General features: G+C 51.8%; 1 long non-coding RNA gene across 1 annotated transcript; it reads right to left on the minus strand.

Moving 5' to 3' along the window:
* Positions 1–1,449: 1,449 nt before the first annotated feature.
* LOC144284666 (uncharacterized) lies at positions 1,450–27,838 on the minus strand. The gene is made up of 3 exons (XR_013353106.1): positions 27,061–27,838; positions 25,437–25,532; positions 1,450–1,560 (listed from the first exon to the last, which is right to left on the minus strand). It is a non-coding gene; the product is annotated as an uncharacterized LOC144284666 (long non-coding RNA).
* Positions 27,839–27,858: the final 20 nt, after the last annotated feature.

Below are 27,858 nucleotides of genomic sequence, written 5' to 3' on the forward strand. Positions count from 1 at the left end.
GACCTCCATGAGACTTGCCATGTCACCCACTGATAAAGAGGTGTGTGTGCCACTTTAGCATGTGTTTATTTAAATGTTTTGGGCAGCCCAGGTGGCTCAGCGGTTTAGTGTCGCCTTCAGCCCAGGGTGTGATCCTGGAGACCAGGGATCGAGTCCCACATCAGGCTCCCTGCCTGGAGCCTGCTTCTCCCTCTGCCTGTCTCTGCCTCTCTCTCTCTCTCTCTCTCTGTGTGTGTGTGTGTATCTCTCATGAATAAATAAATAAAATCTTTAAAAATAAATAAATAGGGCAGCCCCGGTGGCGCCAGCGGTTTAGCGCCGCCTGCAGCCCGGGGTATGATCTTGGAGACCTGGGATCGAGTCCCACGTCGGGCTCCCTGCATGGACCCTGCTTCTCCCTCTGCCTGTGTCTCTGACTCTCTCTCTCTCTCTGAATAAATAAATAAATAAATCTTTAAAAAAATAAATAAATATTTTGATAAGTATGTTTCAATATAATTGTTTTCCTTTTTAAGCCCATGTATTTTTCATTATGCACTGAAAAATGTCTTCTTTTATTTATTTATTCATGAAAGACACAGAGAGAGAGGCAGAGACACAGGCAGAGGGAGAAGCAGGCTCCCTGTGGGGAACCCGATGCAGGACTCGATCCCAGGACCCTGGGATCATGACTTGAGCTGAAGGCAGACGCTCAACTACTGAGCCACCCAGGCGTCCCTGAAAAACTTTCTTCCAAGAAGCAGTCCTCAGGCTCCAGCAAAGAGCCAAAGTGATCCATGGCACAAAAAAGATAATGGATCCCTGACCTAGGATGGGGACTGGAACCAGGTTCCAGCCGGAACAGCAGAAAACACTCGATCGTATCTAAAACGAGGGAGGTCTTAAGGGTGGAAGAGCAGGTAAACCAAGTGGGTGACCGCTAGAGGCACACTAGAAATTGCAGTAGCTGGAAGCCACCACCATTCTGGAAGCAGATGGAACAAAAGGGGGACCGTTTACCAGACTCTGGAGGAGACCTCTGTCTGCCAGGATGCCTCTCGGGTCAGACAGGGAAACGCACCCTGGCTTCTCCCTTCCGCCGACTATCCCATCTTCCACCTGCCTCTCCGTTGTCTGAACCCACCCAGAGCCAACAGCTGAGGGAGGTGGCAGGGCGCAGGCCCCATGAGGTCTGGAGTGTGCAGGCTGAGTTGGGGTGTGGGGACACAGTGGCGGCAAGGCCGGGATTGTACAGCAGGCAGGCCAGGGGTCCGGCAGCCCTTGCAGCATTTCCTTTGGCCCAGACAATGAACCCTGGGTCCCCACAGGGCCCATCTTCCCAGGGGCCAGGGTGCACTTCCAACACAGGGAAACGCAAGGGTGACAATGAGCCACCTGTCACCAGCTCCCATGGCAGGGGCCTGGGGGGCCTGGAGCTAAGAACGGCAGCTACACGTAGGAAGCATCACATCAGAGCACTTTTGTTTATGAATTTGGAGTACGTCCGATGTGCTTCTCCGCGGCCGCCCCTCCGGGATTGTCACATCAATAACAGTGTGTCGTGCTGAAGCCGCAGATGCTCTGTTGAGGGAGAAGAAATGAAATAATGAAGCTCTTATTGATTTACTCATCAGCAGGCAGGCCCGATTTGGAGAATACAATAAATAGTGGTGGTACCTATCTGAATTAAAACAATCAGCTACTTATTAGCTTTTGGCACCAGAAATACAGGCAGGATTAATGCCTTGGGATTCCTGCTGCTCCCTCCAACCTTATCTGTTGTACAAGTGAGCCTTGTGCCTTTGGAGTCACTACAGGAATCACAGTCTTACATCAATCACATTTCCATTAGCACCGAGATATCTCTTCCTAGGCCATCATCAGGTGGCAGACACACAACATGTCAGTATTTCCTCTCTCTTCATTATGCGATCACCCCATGTGCAGGCCACATGGACCCTCACGGACCCGGAGGTGTTCACACGAAGCAACATTCACAGGCACCTGGTGTCCCAGGCTGCACGCTTCCTGCACCTGCAGATGCTCAACCCCGAGGCTTATGGCTGGGTGAGGGGATGCATCTGCCAACGTGACCCGATGGCTCGTGCACGTCACAAACTGTTGTGTGAATGCAGAGGTCACTCAGCTGCATTTCTGGACACGGGTCAGGAAATGCTGATGTAAATGCCTGACATAGAAAGATGATGTTCAGTCAATCCAGGAACTTGTTCTCTGCCTTGTTTATCCAATGGCTGGGATTGATTCCATCCATGGAAATAGAAATGTAAGAGTGGCCTGGCTCCCCAGTCAGCCTCCAGATGGCCACCCTCCGATGGATCACATATCTGGCCTGTAATCTGTCTTCCTGTCTCCCGCCCGGTGGACCCCATTCCCTGTGCTAGAAGTGAAACTCAGGGTGGGGACAAAGCCTGTGAGGTTCCAGGAGGTGTGGCTCTCTAAAAAGATCTGGAAGGGACAGGGTTGTCAGAAGGGGATAGGTGGATCAGGATGATTTCTTAGGAAAGGTGAGCCGTGGCACGATCCCAGGGAAAGCACTGGACCCTAAGTCACCCACAGTCCAGCAGGCTCTGCATCTGGCACCCTGCTCAGTGCCCCACAGCAGCAGGTCTGGGCCCAGGCCGGGTGACAGGGTCTGGGGGCACCCATAGTGTCTGCTGCCAGCCCCACGGGGGACCCAGGTCTTTCTTCTCTCTGGCCTTTTTTCCCAGAGTTTTCCCTCATGGAAGAAGAATCTCCACTCATTTCCAAAGCCCAATCCCATTCCTCCTCAGTCCCTGGGGCCCTTCTCATCCCACTGGCCCCACAGAGAAGCCAACACGTGTTACACGTCCTCTTGTGTGCTTCTGTGCTTGGTGCATTTCCGATCTGCTTTGTCACCCCACTTAAATTCCTCATGGTGGGCATTACGGGTTGAATTGTGCCCCCCAAAAGATAGGCTGAGGTCCTAATCCCCAGGACTTTAGAACATGACCTTATTTGAAAAATAGGGTTGTTGCCTGTGGAATTCCTGAAGATGAAGTCATGCCGGACTAGGGTGGCCCCGGTCCACCCAGAGAAGATGACCAGGTGACAGTGGAAGCAGAACTCAGCAGTGCAGCTGCCAGCCCCAGGTCCCTGAGCTTCCTGCCACCCCCGGGGAAGCCTGGCAAACGAGGATCCTCCCCTAAGCCTTCCCAGGGCACAGCGCAGACACCTTGATTTTATACTTCTGGCCTCCAGGGTGGAGAGACAGTGGCAACATCCATGGTTCCCAGCTGCCTGGGGTGTAGTGCTCTGCAACAGTGCCCCCAGGACACTCACGCGGCTGGAGCATGCGGTCGCTCTTCCCACGTTCTGAGCCTCACACACCCCACTGAGACTTCAGAGTGGCTGCCTCAGCAGCTACATTTACTATCCCTGGCCGAGGCAGCACTGATTCAGGCTCTCCAGCAAGCAGTCCCAGGGTAATTGGATATTCACACGCAAAAGGATGACTTCGGATCCCTTCCTTGCACCATACAGAACAATTAACTTTATTTAATTTTGAGACATAAATTTAAGAGCTGAAACTATAAAAATTCTTAGGCTAAAACACAGGAGCGAGTTTTCATGACCTGGGTTAGGTAAGTACTCCTAAAACATGACACTACAAGCACAAGTGACAAAAGGAAAATAAATTTGAAATTTGGGGGACACCTGGGTGGCTCTGTCAGTTATGGGTCTGCCTTCGGCTCAGGTCACGATTCCATGGTCCTGGGATCAAGCTCCATATCAGGCAGAGTGCAGACACCTTGATTTTATAGGCTCCCTGCTCAGTGGGGAGCCTGCTTCTCTTTCTGCCCCTCCCCCTGCTCGTGCTCTCTCTCTCTCTGTCAAATAAATAAATAAATAAATAAATAATCTTCCTTAAAAATTTTGAAATTTGGCATCATCAAAACTAAACATTTTGTGTTTCCAAGGACATCCTCAAGAGAGTGACAAGACAGCCCAATGAGTAGGAGAACATATTTGCAAACCATACACCTGAAAAGTGTAGAATATGTAAAGAACACTTATAATTCAACAACAAAAACACAAACTGCCCATTAAAAATGAGCAAAGGATCTGAACAGACATTCTTCAAAGAAGGTCTACAAATGGCCAATAAGCATCCAAAAAGATGTTCAAGATAATTAGCAATTGGGAAAATGAACTCAAAAGCACAATGAGATGCCACACGTCATACCCACTGGGATGGCTATGATTAAACACTCAAGCAATAATAGTGTTGTAAAGGCATGGAGAGCCCTCACACATTGATGGTGGGAGTGTAAAATGGTGAAGCCATTTGAAAAACATTTTCCCAGTTGGTATTCATCAGCATGGTTGCCATAACATGATACCCCTGACTGCCTGGTTTAAACAACAGAAATGTCATTCTCACAGTTGTGGGGATGGAAAGCCTGAGATCAAGGTGCCCGCAGATGTAGTTCCCAGCAAAGCCTGTGTCCTGGCCTGCAGACAACCACCTTCTCCACAGGTGCTCACCCAGCAGAGGGCACAAGGTCCATCACGATGGTCTGTATTAGAGTTCTGCAGACAAGCAGAATCACTAGGATGTGTGTGCACACATGTAGAGATTTATGGTAAGGGACTGGCTCCTAGTCACAGGGGCCAACAAGTCTCAGGACCTGCAGTAAGCAAGCTGGAGACCCAGGAGACCACCATGTGGTTCCAGCCTAAGTTGAAGGCCTATGAACCAGGAGATCAGAGGGTGTAAACTCCAGTCTGAACACCGATGGAGCTTCAGTCCAACTCTGAAGGCAGGCAAAGACCAGTTTCCCTCTCATCTATCAGGCCACAGAATTCCCTCTTTCTCAGCCTTTTTGCTCTGTTCCGGCTTCCAAGGGCCCAGATGTGGCCTACCCACATGGGGAGGGCCATCTGCTGGACCCGCTCTACATATTCCAGTGTTAATCTCATCCAAAAACTTCCTCACAGACATGTGGAGCCATGTCTGGCCGAGCACCTGGGCACCTGTGGCCCAGTTAGGCTGACTTGTAAAATTGACCATCACATACTTGCCCAAAACTTATACACAGATTTACCCTAACCCAGCCATTCCACCCAAGAACTTGCACACAAATGTTCAAAGTCATAGTTTTCACAAGAGCCCAAAGAGAGAAACCACCCAAGTCTTCATTGACCGATGAACAAGTAAGTAAAATGTGGTCACTCCATTCAGTGGAACATTATTTGGCAATAAAAGGAAAGGAAGGAGTGACATCTCCTATAACATGGCTCCTCTTGGGAAACATCCGAAATGAAAGAAGTGGGTCCCAAGAGATCATGTGTTCTAGGATTCCCTTGATAGGAAATTCCAGAACAGGCAAATGTCTGGGCAGACAGACAGCAGACCAGTGGTTGCCAGGGTTGGGGGAGGGGATAAGCCTGAGTGCTGTCCACGATCATCAATTTCCTCAGCATGGCTATGTGCCCAGTTGTGACCTTGTAGATGCTAAGAGACATCAGGGTGGCATTTTGCTGGGTGAGTGTAATGAAGGCCAAATGGTAGAGGAAGCAAGGATGCTGAAAACACCCTAGGACATTTTCACAAACTGCACAAGGAAGCAGGTCTTTAGTGTGCAAACAGGGGAATTTGGGGACAAAACAGGATTGCAATAGAAACAACTGGAAGAAAAACCCCAGTTTTTCTCTGCAGTTAGAGTTCAGCGCACCCTGTAACTTTTCACCTTCTCCTCCTTGGCTTTCCTGCTTCATTGAATCATGAGACGTGCATCCTGTGTGTGCTCCCCTACCCATTGAGAAGGAGATGCCCAGAAGGTCTAAAACTATCTTAGGCCACCCAGACAGTGGCTCTGTTTCTCTCTGACTGTTATCAGTATCATCCCGGTGAACAAACAAATGAGATTATTCTTGAACTACTGATATATAGTTTTAAATAATAAAAATTAAATTGTAAATAAAAACCTGGGGAAAATATTGCAACATATGTAATAATTACATGGTAGGGCCTTCTAAATATAAAGAGCTTTTATAAATCAATAAGAAAAAGCTGGCCATCTCATGGGGCAAAAAAATGGCAGAAGATGCTACCTAAAAATATGGCTTTTACCACTCTTTAAAAAAAAAGAATAAACTAGGGATACTTGATACATGGATGAATCTCAAAATAGATATGGTGAGTGAAGCAGCCAGATAAAAAAAAGAGTCTATATTCTAGGGTGTTATGTATGATCTATAATCTGTGGTCACAGGAAGCAGACCGGTGATTGCCTGGGAATAGAAAGCCAGGGGAAAGCCAGGGCTTACAGAGGGTGCCAGAAGATCTTGTTCAGTGATGGGTGTGTGCGTCACCTGGCCTGTGGTCATGTCTCACTGCATGTGTACACCCAGGTCAAAACTTATCCAGTGGTACATTTTGCTTTATTTATTTCTTTTTTAAAGTGAACTTGAGGGACCCCTGGGTAGCTCAGTGGTGGAATGTCTGCCTTCCGCTCAGGTCATGATCCCAAGATCCTGGAATTGAGTCCCCACATCAGGCTCCTTGCAGGGAGCCTGCTTATCCCTCGGCCTGTGTCTCTGCTTCTTTCTGTGTGTCTTTCATGAATAAGTAAATAAAATCTTTTTTAAAATTTTAAAATTGGGCAGCCCGGGTGGCTTAGCGATTTAGCGCTGCCTTTAGCCCAGGGCGTGATCCTGGAGACCTGGGATCGAGTTCCGCATCAGGCTTCCGGCATGGACCCTGCTTCTTCCTCAGCCTTTGTCTCTGCCTTTCTCTCTGTTTCTCGAATAAATAAATACAATCTTTAAAAATATATGTATAATAAAATAAAATTTTAAAAATTAAAAAAAAAAGTAAACTTGGTCAGCCTGGGTGGCTCAGCGGTTTAGCGCTGCCTTCAGCCCAGGGCATGAACCTGAAGACCCAGGATCAAGTCCCACGTCGGGCTCCATGCATGGAGCCTGCTTCTCCCTCTGCCTGTGTCTCTGCCTCTCTCTCTCTGTGTCTCTCATGAATAAATAAAATCTTTTTAAAAAAAGTAAACTCAATGTTCCATGTGGGGTTCAAACTCACGACCCTGAGGTCAAGAGTCAAATGTTCTACAACCAAGCCAGCCAGGTCCCTCACAAAGATGCTGTGGTTCACTGTGTGGCTATCACACCTCAATAAAGCTATTCCAAACAGAAAGGAAAGGATACAATCTAAGAGAAAATACAAAAGGTCAATAGTGTATATATTTTTAAAAGTTCATCATCTTGGGGATCCCTGGGTGGCTCAGCTGTTTAGCACCTGCCTTTGGCCCAGGGCGCGGTCCTGGAGACCTGAGATTGAGTCCCGTGTCGGGCTTCCAGCATGGAGCCTGCTTCTTCCTCCGCCTGTGTCTCTGCCTTTCTCTCTCTCTCTCTCTCTCTATCATGAATAAATAAATAAATCTTAAAAAAAATAAAAATAAAAGTTCATCATCTTTGGTAATGAAAGAAAGAGAATGACGAGATGCTAGTTACCGGTTACCCCGCTGGCCAAGGTGTTGTGACAAGCTCTGTTTGGGTTTGACGTGGGTTCTGGGAAGCAGGTGTACTCAGGCACCGAAGCCTGCTGTCACATTGGAATAATGATCTCCTTCCAACAAGGTGCCAAACCCCAGCAGAAGATTGCTGTGTGTCAACCAGGTACACAGTGCCAGGTGACATGCAGACAATCAGCAGTGGGCAGGCAGGCTGTTGTCCTCCGTGGCTGCCTGCTGCCCTTGTGCAAGGGGACAAAGGCTGCTGACAGGTGCTGCTTCCCAGGGCCAGCGGGAGGCTCCCACCGTGGGTCCTGAGGCCAGACAAGCGGCCCTGACTCAGAACCCTCTGCTCTGGCATGACCCTCTCAAGGAGACTGAAGGTTGCCTGCAGCCCCTTCTCGGGTGGTCACTGCTGCTGCCTGCCGAGGCAGCAGGACCAGCTTGCACTGGGGACTTATCCTCATGGCACAAGTGGTCTCCAAAGGAACATGTCTCCAACAGGAACCACCCTCTTTCAGGTCCCAGCTCCACCGAGCCAGTCTTCAGGACCAGTCCCGGGGCAGGAGACCGAGTTCTGTGCAGAGGGTCCGGCCAGAGAACCAGGCTGTGGGAGCCCAGACCGCCCCCAGTTAGCCACCATCTAGGCCCGCGTAAGCTGGAGCCCGGGGGCTCAGGAAGGCTGCTCCACCGGCTGACAGGACCGGCTTGCGTGTCTCCACTTGTGAGGAGGACAGAAGAAGGCATCGCTCAGTTCGGAAACTGAGTTTTGTCGGGCGGTCAGAACAAAGTAGCAGAGGCTGAGCCGCTAACACAACACCCATCCGTCTTCCCACAGTTCTGGAGACCAGAAGTCGGAGGTGAAGGCCGCCTCCCTCCACAGGAGGCAGGAAGGCTCGGTCCAGGGCCTCCCCCGCAGCTCCCGGTGGTTCCTTGACCGGGTAGCAGAGCTCCCAACTGCGTTCGTGGCTTGTCGGACTTTCCCCTTTCGTGAGGATACTGGTAATGTTGGACCAGACCCCCCAGTGACTTGTCTCCGCGGGCCCATCTGTAAAGTCCCGCTCTCCAAACGAGGTCGTGACCTGAGGTAGCAGAGTTTAGGACTTCAACAAACGTGTTCTGTGGGAACAAAACTCAACCCACTAAACAGGGGAAGGTGAGCCTGTGTCAGTAAAAGGTGTGAGTCGCAGACTTTTGTAAAAGAAATGCAGATAAGGGGTGCCTGGGGGGGCTCCGTTGGTGAAGCATCCGCCTTCGGCTCAGGTCATGATCTCGGGGTCCTGGGATCGAGCCCCATGTCCGGCCCCTGTTCAGCGAGGAGTCTGCTTCTCCCTCTCCATCTGCCCACACCCCTGCTTGTGTGCTCTCTCTCTCTCTCTCAAATAAATACATACATACATACATAAATACATACATACATAAATAAATAGATAAATAAATAAATAAATAAATAAATAAATAAATAAATAAATAAAATCTTTTTAAAAATGTGAATAAGTACACCAGGGATGAATAAGCTTTCATATTCATTCAGGAGGTTCACCAAAATCAGCATGTTGTACAGAAACGCAGTGTGTGCGCCTGAGGCCCCACACCCACCTACTGGTGCGCCTGGTGAAGGCAGGACAGATTTACCTCACTCTGACTCCGACAGATTCACTCACAGACTTGAGGCGATCGATTGGATATACGGCTTCAAGAAAGCTCAGTATTAAACTGTCATTTTGTCAATAAAACGTCATTTCATCAATATAATGTCCGTGTGCCTGAATGTTTCTGCATAATTAATTCTGCTGATGCATTAAGGAATGTTATACACAATATTAATCAAAAAGTAGTGTCAATAGAAGGGTAATATATAAACCTAGATATAAAGATTACAAACCCCACTGAAAGCTGAATTCCCACCGAGACATTTCTCATCTAGAAATATTTGGATTTTTTTTTCATTAAACTGCTGTTTAAAAAATTAGTCAAGGAAAAGCAATTAGAGTAATATAGAGGAAGCTCTTGGGAAATTAATTTTTTACAAAACATTTTTTAATAAATTGCATTTAGTGTTTGGAAAGTCCTCTAAAGATGAAAAGACGCTGAGACACTGACACCCATGCCCACAGAGCCCGGGACTATTTCAAAATATGTAAGGTGTTGCCATCTCCAGACAATCCAGAGGAGCTCCCCCATTGCCCGGCACCTGGGGCCTGGGGACAAGGCCCAAGGCGGAGCTCTGACCGCCTGGCCAGTGCCTGGAACACAGCACCTATCTGCTCCCACCCCACCCCCACCTCCGCCACCCTCCCCCACCCCCTACCCCCTATGGCTATGGCTCCACACACAACTGGCCCTAGGCCCCTTCTTCCTTGCAGGAGCTCTCAGCTCTGAGGTGGAGTCTGTGCTGGCCCTTGGCACATCCCTGTTTGCCTTGCGCCCTTCCACTAACCCCGTCAGCCCCCCTCCCTGCCCTGCTCACCATGGCCCCAACCCTGCAAGCCCCATCTCTCCACCAGGTCCTCATGGTGTTGGCCATGGCTCTTCACTTCATGACAACCCAGAGGAAACCAGCCATCCTTACCTGGCGTCACGCAGGGCAGGAAAGGCAGAGTTAGGGGTGAGAACCCTCACAGAAGAGTGGAGACAAGTGTCAGGATGGCTCAGAGCCCCTAAGGTGTCTGTTCTTGGTTAATACATCATGAGCCCATTAGACTGCAGACTAGGCGCCAATCAGCCTTGAGCCCAGGGCAACCCCATTGAGAAGACATTTGAAATTCCCCTTGGCCGATGAGACCTGGAACTGGTCTTACTGCTCCAAGCCCAGCACCCACTTGGACACCGTGGGCCCCATGGGCCACAGCCTCACCTATCACCCACACTATTGGTACCCAGCCAGGATAATGGAGCTTCTGCCTTAGATTCCAGCTGTGGTCCTGTCCCCAACTTGGGATCAGATGCAAAGAAAAGACACTCATCAGAGGGTAGCAGGAGATGCCCTGGGTTTGAACCCCACCTTTGCCACCACAAACTGTTGTTACTTTGGGCACGTAACAACAGTTTCCTTTCCTCAGTTTTGATTCTGGAAAACAGACTTCTGTTGTTGTGAGCAATAAATGAAAAGAGACATTATCAAGACTCAAACTGTGCTGGGCCTACAATGAGCCCCCCTAGATGGCAGCCACCATCTGGGTTGGGGCTCAGACACTCTGCTCTCCTTGTTGCTCCCCACCTTATTCTGCCTCCCCTGCCCCCACCGCTCCGGAGACAGAAGACTCTGATGCTCAGAGGCATACGCTTGGAGTCCCACATAAGTGTGTTCTCACCCTGGCTCTGCCTTCACTGGCTCTGTGGCCAGACAAGTTACCTCTCTAAGCCACTTTACCATTTCCTGTGACTCTCTGTGCCCAGAAAATGCCTGAGCTTGGAAAGGGTGGAAAGTGGTGGCCAGCAAGCCAGCTTTCTGAGCATATGCTGCTTCCAGGATCTGGCACATGGGTGGCACCAGCTCCTCACTCACTTGAAAGGACCCAGGAGAGATGGATCAGGAAGGGCAGGGGACACAGGATTGTCTCCCAGTCCCACCAGATTGGCCAGAGCCATGGACCTCCAGCAGCCAGAGCCAAGGAAGGTGAGGCTCAGCCTTTGGAGATTCCAACTCCCCCAGGACTCTCAGGGCATCTGCGTCTCCAAAATGCAGTCTAACTCTCTCTCTTCAATAATCAACCAACAAGCACTGGGCGGAAACTAGCAAATCAGGCCAGACACACAGTGAAGGGCATCAGACTCGGTGTGAATCCGTTTACCAGCTAGAGGGTTTTAGGCAGCTTACTGAGTCTGTCTGAGCCCCAGTCTTGTGATCAGTAAAATGGGACAAGAGTAGAAACCCTCTCACAGACACATGAGGATTAAGTCAGTGAATGGGCATATTGCAGGCTGCCAAACCGTGAGCACAGTGAGTTGAGCTTCTGGTTTTCAACCTTAGTTATCAGGCACTTCTGTAGCTTGGGCTGCCATAACAGAGTCATGGTCCTTAAACAACAAAAATGCCTTCCTCAGTGTTCTGGAGGCTGGAGGTCCAGGCTGGGAACTCTGACCATCCTGGTCCGCAAGAACTTTCAGGCTTGCTGACAGCCGCCTCCTCCCAACTCTTCACCAGGCAGACAGGGAGCTCTGGGGTCTCTCTTCTATCATGAGGACCCTACCCCACGACCTCATCTAAACCCGAAGGCACCTCCCAAAGGCCCAGCTCTATATACCATCCCACTGGGGGTTAGGACTTCAAATATGAATTTGGGGGTACACGAATATTCAGGCCAGAATGGGCACGCACACCAACACATAGTTCCGCACCACCACTGGTCACAGGTAGTTGGTAGCAAATATCATATATCCCTCGGAGAGACCTAGTGGGCCAGCACGTATTATGCACTTACTGCATGCCAGATGCTCCATATGGGCACTTTCATTACTGTTCCCAACATCCTTGTTAGGATTGACACACTATTATCCCCATTTTACAGATAAGATAAGGAAACGTGGTCGAGAAGGATCAAGTAATTCATCCAGAGTCACATAATAACATGGAGGGCCGGAGCTGCTCGGCCTCCAGACCTGCTGGCCTCCCACACACCAGTGACCAAATGCACTCATTACATACAAAATGCAGACGTATCCTGAACTTCTCACTGACTTGTAAGATCCTGTTCTGAAATTGTTGACACAGATGAGGTATTTTTATCTCTATTCTACAATGGATTTCCTAAAACTCGAAAAGCTGTATTTTGTGGAAAACTAAATAACATTTTTTAAACTCACAACAGTAAAATAAGGGTATTATTGTGAACTATTTTGTATTTGTTTTTTCTTTAGTATTTTCAGACTATGTTTAAATGCATTTTTAAAAAAATATTTTATTTATTTTTTTTGACAGAGAGAAAGCATAGGCAGGGGGAGTGGCAGGCAGAGGGAGACGGAGAAGCAAGCTCCCCACTGAGCAAGGAGCCTGACGTGACACTCGATTCCAGGACCCCGAGATCATGGCCTGAGCTGAAGGCAGACACTTCACCAACTGAGCCACCCAGGCACCCCCCCAAATGCATTTTTATATAAAGGTTAATGTTGCATTAATAAAGGGCAGCTAGGTGCTCTAATTGTAGATGGCCCGATGCAGTCTTTTAAAATCTCTTTAGCTGGCAAGACAGATATTATTAGCTCTGTATATCATTAAAAGGCCCGTGTTTGAATCAAATAGTCCTTATTAATTTAATTATTTAACCAAATTTGCAATCATTACAACCCCTTTCAAAAGAAAAATTGTATTATCAATATATTTCCCATCAAGTATTCCTAGGAACTCACAATTATCTATAGATATATTCATGCCCTGAATGAGGTCCTGCATGCTAAATATTTTATCTTCCTCATCTGATATTCTTTATCATCAAAAGATGTTTTATAATAGTTTGGGAAAACCAAGCTCTCTTTATCTCAAGTTATAGGGCATCAGTTCAAAGGAAGGTTATTTTGCTATATTTAAGGCATGCTAATAATAATTCCCCACGCATATTTTTTTTTGTCTGTATGGGAGCCCAAGGAAGAGGAGGAGTCCTGCGGTAATGTAAGTGTAGAAGATTCACTAACTCAAGATAAGTGTGACTCCATAGTCGTGGAGAATGATGTGGTGAAGATGAGAAGGGTGAGGGGTAGTGAGCTGATGAAGAGGATATTAATAAAATGTGTCTTAAATTGCTCTTTAACTCAATCAATAAATCCCAACCGAGAATCTCCAGGTCTCCAGGCATTGAGGAAGGGTAGTCATGGGGGAAGGGAAGACGTGTCTTTCAGATCATCTCAGTATACTGACAGTTTAGTAGAATTCTGGCATTTTTCTTTCCATGAGGCTGCCTTTACCAAAGTCTGCAGCATCTCCGGTTGAGCTGGGATCCTCTAGGGGCTGCAGGTGTCAGCCCTTTCATATGGGTGAGAGGTTATGCATTTGGCTCACTTTAAAGAAAAGCAATGCGTTGTTTTTAATATGGTTGAGTGCAAGTATATGGCTTAGAGGGTACAATGAAAGGGTGCTTTCATGTTGCAAAGTTTAAGAAGCAACAGACTAAGTAAATTATAGGAAGATTATAAACAGATCTATTTTTATAATGAACACCAAAATGGTCATTTACAAATTCTCATGGCTAGACATTTGTTCAGGAACCAGAAGAAAAGATTATGCACTTTCCAAATGGCCGAGTAAAACTGATGGTCAGCAGCAGGGCGTACGTTTGCATAGGCCCCTGTTGGAACAAATCCCCACTCACAATAGAGATAGAGCTGGCCTACACCCTGTAGACTATCATAGAACAAGAATATTATTCTATCCTACTTTATTCTAGAAGAATGGAATAGATCCTGGTTATTTGAGAACTAATACACCCTTCACTCCCAAACTCCCAGGACACATAACTACGCTTGCCCTTCAGGGGTGCCTTAAAAGTCAAGGGTGACACAGAGACCACAAGTTGTCCATGGACACTGAAGGCCTTGGAAGTCTATCCTATGTCTACGCAAACATCAAAGCAGAGGTGAGCATGCACGATGGACGAGAAATAATGGCTTTCAGAATTTCCAGTGCAATTTCGCCAATGAAGGGAATAAAGGAAATCAGGCCCATTGTCAGGAGGGAGGTTTTCATACAATTCTTAATTTACCAATCCTAGAAGCTAGAGACTCTGTCTTTCCAGAACAGCTTCTAGCTCCTGATTCTTTAGAACTGTCAGCACCAGGATTTTGAGGCCTGATGGCTTTAGGTGAAATGCAAGGTCAAGCTAGGTTGATTTAGTGCATTATTAGCTGTTTATACAGTACTGAAGCAGCACATGACGTATGAAAAATGACTTTCCGATCTCAGGGAATAAATCAGGGCCAGCAAGTGATTCCACTTAATACTTAACTTTAGCTGGTAAAATATTACACCTGTTATTATTCAGGGCAAACACGGCCCCTTCCATTTGTTTATTGAGGAAACAATTTATTTGAGGACATTTAATTGCAATAGTGAAGCCTGACTTGGGGGTTAATCCCAGTTTATCGATGCAATTAAAAGCAGTGTGTGCTGTGTCTCATATTTATTATCTAGAGGTAGAATGTTGACAGAACATGGGTGTTGAGCCCTTGTGCTTGAGAGTATCTGTGTTGCGTGAGGTGCAAGGTGGGGGCCGCCGGCATGTGTCCCGCGAACATCATTCTTTGTGCTTTCTGTAAGCGTTTGCGTAACCTAATTGGGGAAAGGCTCTAATTTGATTTTACTTGGAGTAATATGGTTTCGAATTGTTATATAGATCAGCACTGTTTGGTTTCTTGTCAATGATTCATGGTATTTTAATGCCCACCAGACAAACACTAAAGCTCCTTGTCACACATTTGGCAGCATTCCACAATTACCTTGGCCAGAATTCCACCCCTTTTTCCTTCCTCAACTGCTAGATACCTAACCCCTCTTTCTCAGGTTTGACAAGGTCTTCCTCAGCGAAATCCCGGGTGCCTGGGCCTCTCCTCTAGTGACAAGCTCCCCGCAGCGCAGCACCGAGAGACCTGTCTCCTGGGGAGATGCCCAGGGCGGGAACAGGGCCTGGGGCCCACCACCACTCCACCCCCCACCTGGGGCCACCAGGAGACAAGGCCAGAGGAGGCAATTTCAAGGATCTTAAAAACTTCTCACCTTTCCCATTAGTTATGATATTTTTTTCTGGTCCTATCTCTATAGTTTTATTTTGGCTTTTTAGATGTTATCTGTAATTGTCTTCCTACTTAATATTTACCTTCCAGTGTTGGGAGCATTTCCAGAACTGCCTGCCGACTCTCTTCATGTCCTCCCTCCACCCCTCGTGTCTGCCTCCCCGCCCCGACCACCTGGACCCACCTAAGCTGTCTTTACAATCTCCTCCTCCCCTCAGCTGGCCCTGGCACTCCGTGGCTGTCCTCTGTCCACTGGTTGTCATGGGCTCGCATTGGTGGCTCTGTCTGTGCATCCCAACCGCCCTGTGGCCCTGTGCTTGCTCTGTCCTCTGGATGTACTTGTTTGAACTCTAGCTCTCGAGCGACAAAGAAACCGGCTGAGAGACCAGAGGTGCTTACTTTTTTTTTTTTTTTAATCAGAAATACGGTGCATGGGGCGGTGTGTGTGTGTGTGTGTATGTGTGTGTGTGTGCATCAGTGGCTGAGCGTCTGCTTTCAGCTAAGGTAATGATCTCAGGGTCCTGGGGTCGAGCCCTGCATCCACGGGGAGTCTGCTTCCCCCTCTTCCTCTGCCCCACCCTTTGCTTCTGCTCTGTCTCTCTCAAATGAATAAAATCTTTAAAAAAAAAAGAAAAGAAAAGAAATGTGAAACTTTATCCTGCTGACAGGGCAAATCATCCCTGTGTACAGATGGCAATTTTTTCCCTCTGAGGTACTAGGACTAGAGCTGGTCTGTTGCAGAGCCACCTTTGCAAAGAGCCACCCAGCTGTTGCAAAGGGTGATGAGCAAGGAGAATCCTGAGCCACACGGGTCTGGGTTCAAATCCTGACTCTGCCACTTTCAGGATTTGTGGTCTGGGGGCAAATCAACCAAAACTCCTGGTTCCTTACCTGTAAAATGGACATACGACTACATATGGCAGCTGCTTGTACTAGATTTTTCAACAATTTTAATTTCCCTTTCTCTACTGAGCTACTGTATTAAACACACACACACACACACACACACACACATTTTAAGAAATTTCCTTATGATGGGCAGCCCCGGTGGCACAGCGATTTAGTGCTGCCTGCAGCCGGGGATGTGATCCTGGAGACCCGGGATGGAGTCTGACGTCAGGCTCCCTGCATGGAGCCTGTTTCTCCCTCTATGTCTCTGCCTCTCTCTCTCTCTCTGTGACTATCATAAATAAATAAAAAAAAATTCCCTTATGATTGAAAAGAAATTTTTTTGAAGTTTGTGATTTCATTTATTGCTTATTTATTTTTAGAGAGAGAGAGCGCATGAGGGCAAGGCTTTGAGGAGAGAGGCAGAGGGAGAGAAAGAATCCCAAGCAGGCTCCACGCCCAGCAGAGAGCCCCATGTGGGGCTCGATCTCACGACCCTGAGATCAGGACCAGAGCTGAAATCGAGTCGGGTTCTCAGCTGACTGAGCCAGGCACCTCTCTTTCTTATCCAGGCACCTCTCTTTCTTATTCTTATACATCATTATACTTGATCCCATGGGGTTTTCTATTTGTTTCATACACATACTTTTCTTCTCTTCCAAGAAGGAATAAAGTTCCTTGAGCTCAGAAAGGGTATTCTAAGTTACTGCCTTATCTGTCATTCAGTATCAAGCTGGTCCCGCAAAGTAGCTTCAGAAGTACTTGCTACTTCGAGTCCCATTCAATAGCCTGTTAGGGGCGGAGAGACAAGAAAGTACATGTGGAGCTGTCACTCCAGGCAGGGAAGAGGAGGCCGAGTTCCTCTGTGGGCTGCAGTGTTCCGAGAGCGCGATCTGAGGGAGCTCTTGCTGCCTGGCAGGCAGCCCACTTTGGGGCATTATGAGGGCTCCTGGGCTTTGCAGGCCTATCTTAGGCCATTGTTCTGTCTGCCTTCAGACTGGACAGTGGACACAGAAACAAAGTCCATCATTTTGCTCCAGGCACAGCCCTGCCCCCAGTGTGGATGAGGAAGCCAGGCTGCTTCTGCAGATTTTCTAGTGCTCTTTCATTGTGAGGACTATCATCCCCCTTAACCTGTCAGTAGACAACCTGAGCTAATAACCAGAGAGAGGAGGTGAGCAGATTTTTCTTTTAGTCAGCAGATGACTTCAGGGTGGTTAAAATGAGGCGGCCTGCCCTTTACACCCCCAGAGAAAAGTTAATCTGCTGTGATGGTTGGTACTGGAGGTGCTTTAGGAGCCTGGCACAGTCAGTCAGCTCACAGGGTCCTCCCACCCTCCTGTTGCAGGCAGAAGTGCTGAACTAATGGGCTACCAACCTCACCTGATCAAAAATCCTCCTCCCAGCTCAAAAATGCCATTAAAGACCCCCATGGTCCAGGACTGTCTTCCCCTGAGAGCAGGTGTGCTCTGCAGAAGGGTGCTGATACAAGAAGCGCCAGCAGGAGAAGAGGCACCAGCTGGGAGTCAGGAAGGAGGTGCCAGTCCCTAAGGTCCAGATTTGAAATGTTCACCTTCCTCCCGAAGCCAGCCAGGTTGGACCCTTCCAGGTTTGGAGACACAGGCAGGAGGTTTCTGCGGAAGAGCCCTGCTATCCCAAGCGGAGGGGAGGGGCTGGGACACCTCAGGGTTTCTCCCGGGGCTCCTGCTTCCATTTTAGGACCTAGGCCTTGAGAAGGGACTGGGGGGTGTCTGCTCTGGAGAAGAAGCCTGGGAAACTGGTAAACTAGAAGGATCGGTGAGAAATACACAAGATGGTTTCCCACCCTCAGCCCCTTGGAAGGGAGGAGAAAGAGAGGCGGAGGAGCCGCCGAGGCGGCTGGGAGGCCAACGGGCAGGCCGCCCTCCCAGCCGGGGCTTCGGGAGCCCCAGCCCTCGAGCCCTCGGGAGACGTGAGCGCGGCTGCGGGTGGGGGCGCGCAGGGGTGCCGGCCCCTCGGCTCCTGCGGCCCGGGCTTTCACCGCAGTCCATCTCCCCCTGCAGGACGGACCCTCAGGACAAACGGGCGCCCAGGCCTGCGGAGCCGGGGCGGCGGGACCGGTGCCCACCTGGTGGACTCCGCCCCCCCAACCTGTGACCCGGCGGGCGGGGGCGGGGTGGGTGCTGGGGGCCCGGGCCTGCGCACCCGCACCCGGGGAGGACGCTGGCCCCAGCAGCAGCCCGTACATCTTCCCGGATGGAATTCGTTAATTCGCCCATGAAACAAAAGGATGGTGGATCCCTCCCAGTTTGAGTTGCGCCCTCGCACCGGCTGTTGGGTGGCTGTGGGGCGGCGGACGCCATCGAGGAAAGGGCCACCACCGGTCCCCAGGGGCACAGGTGCGGCCTGCAGTGAGGGGCGGCAGACAGGCCCTCGCAGAGGTCGAGGTCCGGGGGGCCTGGAAAGAAGCCTGGGCGAAGGCCGTGCTCTCGAGAAGTGATTTAAAGTCCTGAAGGCGGCAAGTGGGGGCAAGAATGGAACAGAAGGGGCGGGGAGCCTGGCCTGGAGGCCTTGCGCGCCGCCACCGAGACCCGCCCGGGCCTCGCCCCGGTCCCTCCGCCTACGCGGCGCGGGGCCCCTGGGCGCCGGGGGCCGCGGGGGCGACAGCGGAGGGCGGCTCTGCCGGCGGGGGGCAGCCCGGGGGGGGGAGGAGGGGAGGGGGGACCCCCGCTCGCGAGCCCCGCGGACAGCACCTGGCGCCGGCGGGCTCCTCTGCGGGCTCCCGGCTCCCTCCAGCCACGGCCGGGACGGGATCTCAAACAGAATTACAAATAAGCGCCCCGGGTGGCCGAAGGTGCCCACCTACCCCAGAGGGAGTTGCCAGGCGGCCGGTGGGGGGGCGGGGGGCGGCGGCCGCATTCCGGCCAGGTGTTTAAGACAGATGAGAAGCGAGTAGTTAAAACCCACATTATATAGTTCTGTCGGGTATAAAATTGCCTGTGCTGACCCATATATTCTAACTGGAAACGGACTCGAGTCACTTAAAATATTGCAACGTCGATAGGACTAATTAATTGGAAATAAGAAACGAAAGAATACAATTAAACGAGAAGAGAATCATTTTCTAATTTAATAGAGGGACATTTATAAAGATCACAAGCTAAAAGGCATCGAATGATTCTATCGACATTCTATTAAATCAGCCCCGGGGCCCCGGGCGGAGGAGGCGGCCCTGGCGAGCGCAGCATCTCGGCCCAGGTTCCGTGCGTCCTTGGACGCTCCAGCCGCCACCCGATCCGACACCGGCTCTTCCCGCTGAACTGACTCCGTCCTCTGCCCATGGCCAGGCCCAGACACTGGCTGTTGCCCACGGCTGGGGGAACCCTGCCTGCCCGCTTGCGAGGCCTGGGCTCGGATATATTACAACAAAATTACTAATTGGAAAATGAAATTGTCAATAAAGCATCCCCCCTCGCGTATACAGTATCCTTAAATATTAAGATATTTTATTAGACCCATTTCCTAACAATAATTTATTGCAATAAAACAGACACCACAGGTCCCCTTAAATTGTCTTTTCATAATGAATAAATTTAAGCGGGCTAATTAATATATAAACTAGCCCAATTTGTCAAGTTGATTTGTATTTTAGTTAATTGTGAAAGTAATTACCACACGGTCAAATTAACAGCTTTCTGGAAATGACCAAGCCTGAGGTTTTATTTCCTTCCTGGGTGAAGAAAATTCATTTTTCCAAGCTCTTGATGTGATGAATAAAAGTCATAAATCTGGGTGATTGGTGCAGGCAGAGTCTAAATGGCTTCATATTTCATTTTAGGTTTAATAGAAATATTCATGCTCTGTTTTAATGAAATTAAATTGAGGGGGGATGGGGTCGGGAGGCGACGGTGGCCCAGGGCTTAAAGGGACAGCACACGTTTTCCTCCCCCACCCCACCCGCCCACAGGCCAGGGCCTTCAGATCACCTCCCCCAGATGCAGATCTATCTGCCCCTCCTGCCTGCGGGAAAGGCCGGCAACCGCTTCTGCAGCCAGCTCACCTGGGGTACAGATGAGGGCAGCTGCACAAGGTCCCCTTCCCAGATGCAGTCCCAGGAAGCCCAGTGCTCTCTCCCGTGTGCCTACAGAGGTCGCTAAGCAAGGTCAGGGTCAGCTTTGGGTGTAGGTGTAACCCCGCCCAGATAACACCTTTCTGCCCATTGTTAGCGCTTAGGCTGGTGGTGTGGCCGCTCAGTCCGCAGTCAGCAATCCTTCTCCTTCTATCACCTTGTGGGGATGCAGGTGAAGGGCATTCAGCCTTGGGACAGGCACCCTCACTCTGGGCCCCTGTAACTGCCACCTCAACTGGAAGGTGACCCGGCCCAAACCAGGACTGTCAGGGCCCAGGACCACCTGCCCAAAGCTCTGGGCTCAGAGGCCTCCCCTCGCAGGAAGAGTAGGTCTTCAGACCCAGCAAGTGTGCCATGTTCATTTGTGTTGTGGCGCTTGGAATTTAGGGGGCCATGCTATCAGCCACTCTGGGGGCGTGAGGTCAGGGGGCGGCCCCAGGCCCCAGGATGGTCCTGGCCCAGCAGCCCCTTAATGGAGCTGATCTGTGACTTGTTGATTTCCCCTGAGCAAATAAGGCTTTGATGCAGTTCCAGCAAGAGTGGTTAGCTGATGAATTGACAAAAACTAATCAGCTTTATTGGGAAACAGGTTAAGGGCACGGGCGTGTCAATAATTCTCAGCCTGACCCCCTCATGCATTAACCCAGGCGGGCTGATTAGAGTAAGAAGACCCGCTCGCATTTTGCACTGAAATTGCTTTCATAAACTCACCATTATTAGCAGTCGATGCGAGCAGCTAATTTAGAGAAGACATCCCAGGCATGTCACATCTATCATCCGGGTTTATGTATCATTATCTCATTTACAGAATGTCGCAGTGTAATATGTGTTTTTGGCAATAGGCTTGGCCCCGCGCCTGGATCGCGCGTCTCTTTTGAAGCAGCACCCGGGCCTCCTTCCCCGCGGGCCTGGAAGCCTGGAAGCGGCGCGCAGAGGGCGGGGAGCCCAGGACCTTCCCAGGTGGCCACGGGGAGCTGGGGGCTGCGCTGCCGTCCGCCGCCGCCACACACGTGTGCACACTCCAGACGCGCGTGCAAAGCCTGCACACGCACTCTCCCGCGTGCACACGTGCGCTCGCCGCCGGCCGGGGAGGTCTGTCCAGCCTCGGAGCCCGCTGCTGCGAGTCCGCGCTCTGCTCCGCACCCCCTCCCGGCCTGGGCCGCACCCCCTCCCGGCCTGGGCCGCACCCCCTCCCGGCCTGGGCCGCTGAGCCCGGGCCCCTCCGCGCCCTCCCGGCTCCGGGGCCGGGGCCTGCCCTTCCCACCCCTGGGCGGGTCGCTCCCCTCCCCCGGCGGCGGCGGCGGCTCCCGGGCCAGATGCGCCCGGGCGTCCGGAGTGGGCCACCTGTTCCGCTGGGTAATTATTTTAATGTAAGGGCCCCGCGTCACCGGGTTCGCGCCTCCTGCGGCGACAGACGGCGGCTCCCAGCCTTTCAGTGGAATTTCCCAGATGGGCCGAGGGGAGGCCGGGGCGGGTCACCAGGGGCCCTTTAACGAGTTCATTAGCCAAATTATCTTGCGGGCCGCGCCGAGCCCCGGAGACCGGGAAGGGGGCGGAGCCGGGCGGCGCGTCTGTCTCCACCCCACGCCTTGGTCTGGGCAGAAGCCGTGCAGGGGCCCAAGAGGGGAAATGGCTCCATGTCACTGGTGTCAGCAAGAACGGACCCCAGCTCCGGGCGATGAGCTGCAGGCATTCCACCTCTCTCCACCCTTATGTTCCACAGGCAGGAGCCTGGCTAGTCAAAGGCCAAGTGGGAAAAACTTATTAGAATCCTACAACGAGGACATTATCACTAATGGCCAATGTGGCTGAGTGGGTTGGGGTTAAGGCCCCTCCCGGGGCCTGGAGGTCACGGCTGGCCCTGTGGCTGTGGGCTCTGCAGCAAAGCACCTGCGTTTCTCAGAGACTTGGGTGCGGGTCTGTAAGACTGGGGCACCCAACATTTTTCAGTTACAGTCCCTAGTGGGTGAGGCTCTGCAAGAGGGTACACTGAGCACACCATCCACTGTGAGGGCCTCCTGGCTGAGCAGGGGCACGACCAACCCCAAGCCTCAGAGTCCATTTCAAACCTGGCTTCCCAAGCTGTGCATGTTATGACATCAGCTTCACATTCCTCTTGGGTAAAGCATGTCCTGTTCCAGCAGTACGGTAGACAGAGGGTTCCCCATCCACTAGCTTCCTTCTGCCCCGCAGACCACACTCCCCCATCCACAAGTCATTAGGAAACGTGGATGGGGCGCGATGTGAGGGCGAGAAGCTGCTCTAAGGAAGGCTCCATGGGAATAACGTCCTGGGCAAGCCAGCCAAGTCCTACTTGCTGACAGACACCCCCCCCCCCCGGCCCCCAGCCAAAGTCCACTCCAAGCCTGAGATCCATCCCTTGGGCCTCGGGTGTGCACCTGGGGGCTGGGTGGAAAGAGAACTGGACCACAGGCACCATCTGCCCATCTGGGGAACATCCCCCAGCTCTGGAAAGTGGCTTGAGAAGAAATTCATCCTCCCCCTCTCTCCCCTCCCCTCCCTCCTCCCCTCCCTGTGCAGCCAGCACCCCCAGCTTCTGCCACCTCAGCACTACTAAAGAGACCAATTAGCGGCTCCTTCCTGCCATTATCCGCCATGGATCTGGACATTACCGGGCTACTACTCAGCGATAACTTGGAGTCAGAAGGCACTCATGAGTCCATATACCAAAGCATTAAAATATCGCAAGCGGCATCTTGTTCTTTGTGCGTCTCCCCTGTATCCTCCAACCCCGCAGGTCGGTAGGGACCCTCCCAGCTGTGGTGGCCTCCTTGGGGGCCGCATGGGTTCTGGACCCTCTGTGGCAGCGGCGGCAGCGGGGATGGGGCTGCCTGGGCACAAGGTCCCAGAACTGCAGCGCGGAGCCTTCTGCCTCTAGACACGTTTTATAGGGGACATCGCACAGCTGGGCTCCTCTAAGGCAGGTCTCAAAACAAGAAAGCTCCTAGGCTCAGACCCACTCCCTTCAACGTACAGGTTAGGTGTTCACTTATCTGGAGAGGGGTGGTGAAGGTTGCAACACTGGAAGGGGGGGAAGCTGACTTCGCGGGCGTGTGTGTTCTATACCTTGTTCCTGACAACGGTATGAAACAGTGATGCTGAAATTAAATTAAATTAAACTCTTCTAGCAAAACTACAAGCTACTTGGGGGAGGTTCTTCATCTCTGCTGAAGACCGTCGCCCTCCAGCTTGATTTGAGGGGCTTACGTGGACTTCCCCCTGTACTCCCTCAGTCTTGGGAGGAATTTCTCTTTGTAACCCGGAGCTTCGAATGCGTGCCACACAGAGGCTGGAAACACTCAGATTGCTTGCTGGGTCTGAAGGAAAATAGCAGGTGGATGTGGCCTGCCTCCCCACAGGGGCGGGGGCTGAGCATGCCCCCCCCCCAGCCCTCCACCCTCACCTCACAGCCAGGCCTGTCCCCTCTTTGGTGTCCACAGAAGCTGAGAGACTGCCCAAGGTCTGTGCGTAAAGCAGATACTTTTGTGTCTGGAGAAAATTTCCAAAAATGTAGGGCTCTTAGGTTGCTGAATGTTTAGGCATTTACATCATGCAGCATCCTCCTGACGTCTTATCCAAACCCCAGCAGTGAGCCCCGTTTCTGCTGGTTGTTTGCACAAGGCCTGTGGCGGGGTAGACGGGGACAGACCCGGCCGCAGGGACTTCGGAGGTGGGCTGGGTTAGGGTCAGGCCGGGAACTGTGGGCGGCGATCTCGAAAGGGCCACATGAAATCCAGGTGTGAAGGGCGAGGCTGACCTGGAGGGGCCTCAAGGAAAGGTTGGGACAGCTGCTGCCAGGCCCCCCCTCCGGTGGAGCGGAGGCTCGGCCCCACCCTTTCCAGATCCCTTTGCTGGCGGAGTGCCCCGGGTCAGGAAGGAGGTCAGCAGATCAAAGGGCAGCACTAACTACGTGATACCTTTAGCCCTCGGGGCTCTGCTGGGGGGGAGGGGACACCTGTGCGGTCTGCCCCTCCTCCCCTACCCCCCTCCCCCGCACTCGCCTTCCGGTGACCCTAGGCCTGGCTCAGGTCCCCAAGGAGGCTCTGGACACCGAGCACGTCCCAGGGCTGCAGGGTGGGAAGGGGGTGTGCACAGGGACTCTACCGGGAAAGTCTGGCTGCAGCCCCCAGGGTCCACTGCCCTCCCAGGTGGTCTCAGGGTAATCTCCTGTACCTGCCCCACTGCCCGATCAAGAAAGCAATATGTACGGGATAACCATCCATGCCTGCCTCCCACCCTCTGCGTGTGTGAATATGTTTTGTTCTGTTTTGTTCCCAACTTCATACCTACGTTATTCCAGACACAAATAGACATGGGTTACAAACGTCTTTTTTGGGAAGGGGGTCTGGGGTAACCAGGTGACGGGCACTAAGGAGAGCACTAGATGGGATGAGCACTGGGTGTTATACTATATGTTGGCAAATTGAATTTTAATAAAATATTTTTTAAAAACCCAAATGTCTTTTTTTGCAATTGTTGATATAACCACAATTCTAAGTAGTAGGAGAAGGGCGCCTGCAGGCAGTATTCAGTATCTCGAAGGGAGACCGCGTGGAGAGAGAAAGAGTGTCGTGCCAGGCAGGGAAGAGGCCAAGATGAAAGGCACACCAAGCCTTTGCTGCTCACTCGGGAAACAGAGTTTCCCCATCGTCCCAGGGCTGCCTAGTGCGCTGGGGCTGCTGGGGACGGAGTCACCCAGAGACAGATTCAGAGTATTGCTGGGACCAGACCTTTGATCTCTGGCTAGGGCCCTCCAACAGACGTAAGCCCTGCTCCTGTCAGCCCAAAACCTTCTTCAAAGCCAGCTGGGCTGGATCAATACAGATGCTGGAAACAGGAAGAGCCCCAGTGCGCTCCGCTTCACACCTCATAAACCACACAAAGACCCCAAACTTCCAAGACCTCTCCCTCTTTCTCTGCCCCCTCTCTTTCCGTACTTCACGGAAAAACTCCACTATATATTCACTTTTTTCTTAACACACACGGAATATATGATAATTTTAAAGCCCTTTAGCCCCATAGAATGCATTGGTTGAACCTCGGCTTTTCTAAATAAAGAAACAGAAATCCATAAAAATAAAGGAGCACAGCAGTCAGAAGGGTGGCCAGGACCAGGACCCACGGGGCGCTTAGTGCTTCTTCCACACCTCCCTGGGCAGCCCCCATAGGTGGTGTGGTCTCAGGGGTCAAACCTGCCTTCCCCCACATACCTGTCCAATCTGTCTTCCAGGAAGTGCTCTCAGCTGCTCTCAAGGGGGACTGGCATGGCCCTGCCAAGGATTCTGAGTAGTTTAGGAGCATGGTTACTGTGGAACAAAGAGACGTGAAATGAATTCTCCAGGAGTTCTAAAAAAAATGGCATTTTTTTTTTTTTTTGAGGAACATGGGGAGATTTATTGTGTATAAACTGCACACCTGTCTCTAACTAAAATAGCCCTGGTGGTGGGCATTTCGGGGAGAAGAGAGGGCAGCAGGCTCTCCAAGATCAATCTTGGGCTGTTTCATTCACTCCCCTCCCCCAGCCTCCTAAATCACTGCTCTCCATCCCAGGAGTCCTGCCCCAGCAGGTGGAGGAGGGAGGAGAGAGAGAGAGAGGCAGTCCGCTTTAGAGAGAACCCCTGTCTTGGTGGGGGCTGTGCTGTTCCCTCTGGAGGAGGCAGAGTGACAGCCAGAACGTCATCATTACTGTCCCTTGCAAGGCGAAGGGTTTCCTGCCCCGAACAAGTGGCTAAGAATCTCAGGTCTCTTCATAAACCCTGCCTCCCCAAAGGGAATGGAGAGGCATGGAGAAACAGGGCTGGGGACGTCAGCACTGTTGGCCGCAGGTGACCGCCGTGTGGCCCTTGCGGCAGACCTGGTCCACTCCAAACTACTAAGGCTTAACGGTTTGCTGGGAACAAGAGTCTCAACCTCTTTGGACCTGTAGTCTCTGAAATGGAGAGGATAAAATCCTTCTCCTAATTCACAATGAAGATTAAAGAAGAGAATTCTAGAAAGCTCATGGCATATAGCAGTGTTCAGGAAATGTAAGTGTCCTCTCTCTCCCCTTAAATGCAGGACTGCATTTTACCACCCCAAAGAGATAGCATCTCAAGACTAGACAAACACCACATAAATGCTATAATTTCTATTTACAAGTTGACAGTGTTTTTTGCAAAGCCACATAACATTTACTTCCACTGCTGTCCCTTATCCACTGTATCTTCCTAATTTCCAGCTAGTACTGTGTCTCAGAACTACCCTATTTTAATGAAAAAGAAACTCGCCTCTTGCCAACAGAATCACCGCAATCAACGCTTGCCAAGGCAAAACAAACAAACAAAAAAAAAAACCCTTTGAAGGGAAACTAAGAGATCCCTATACTTACCTTTAAAAAAAAAAAATCCCTGTTACAGCAACCTGATCTGCTAATTTTAAAGTTGACCTGCCCTGAGTTTTCCTTCTCCTCTGCCCCTCCCAGGGCCCCCACCCTGTCCTTTACTCACCTCTCACCTGCTTAGGAAGCTGGCTTCAAGAACTGAAACCCCCTCCTGCATTCCCTCCCCTGTTGGGGCAAGATAACTAGAGCTAACTGAGCTAGTGGCAAAGCCTCGAGCTGGTGGCCGCTTGACTCCCCGACCTTCGTGTTGATTCTTTCGGCCCAGAAAAGCCCTTGGAAGTGCTTTACTGTAAATATTTGGAGTGTGTGTATGGGGGGCCGCGGGAGGGGGGGGGCGTGTAGTCTGGATTCTCACTCCTCTACGGTGCTCAGCCAGGGGAAGCCCTTCCGCCCCGAGGCTCCAGGCTGCAGGTGGGGAGAGGAGAGACATTGCATGTTGCTGCCCGGGGACTAACCAGGGTCCAGGGGCAGAGTGACCCGCCTCGGGAGGACTCGGGGCTCCCGCTGACTTTCCAGAGCCGAGGAGGGTGCTGTCTCTTGCACGCCCACGGGTGTCCTTCCGCAGAGAAGAGGATCCTCCCAATAGCAGGTGGGCAGCGTCTCCAAGTCGACCTGGGTCCTGCAGGCCTAGGGGCTCCCAGACTCTGCCCTCTCCGCCCAGGCGGGGCAGGAGCTCACGGCGAGGACTTGCGGGAGGCAAACTCACGCTCTCTCACACGCATGCCGTCTGAAACGCACAGGACTTCCCAGAGGATGCAATAAGGTTCGACCTGCAGAGGGCTGACGACAGGGACGCACGTGCTGCCGTGCACCCGGAGCCCCGGGAGCAGGGCTTGGGGACCGCTTTGGTCGTCGCTGTGCTGCCGTCGTTGAGCAAAGCGGGCTCCCCGACGCAGCAGCGCCCAGGCTCAAGCGCTGGCGCGGAGGCGCCACGAGACGCGCGCCGCTGGCTCTAGGTGTCGCCGGGCCGCGGCGGGACCGCGGGTCTCCGGGGCGGGACCCAGGCGGCGGGGCCCACGCCGGGACCCGGGGTGCCGGCGCCCGCAGCCCCGCCCAGCACTTGCGGGAGGGCGCGCGGGCTCCCCAGGCGGGGCCTCCGAGTCCGGCTGCCGGTGGCCGCCTCCGCCCCGCCGCCGCCGCTCGGCAGCCCGGCGCTCTAGGACCTCGCGGCGCGGGGGCGGGGCGGCGGGCGGCCCGGACGGTGACAGGTGCGCCCCTCGGCCAATGGCCGGGCCCGTGCCCCTCCCCGAGCG

This window comes from Canis aureus, chromosome 15, assembly GCF_053574225.1.
Source record: "Canis aureus isolate CA01 chromosome 15, VMU_Caureus_v.1.0, whole genome shotgun sequence".
NCBI lineage: Eukaryota > Metazoa > Chordata > Mammalia > Carnivora > Canidae > Canis > Canis aureus.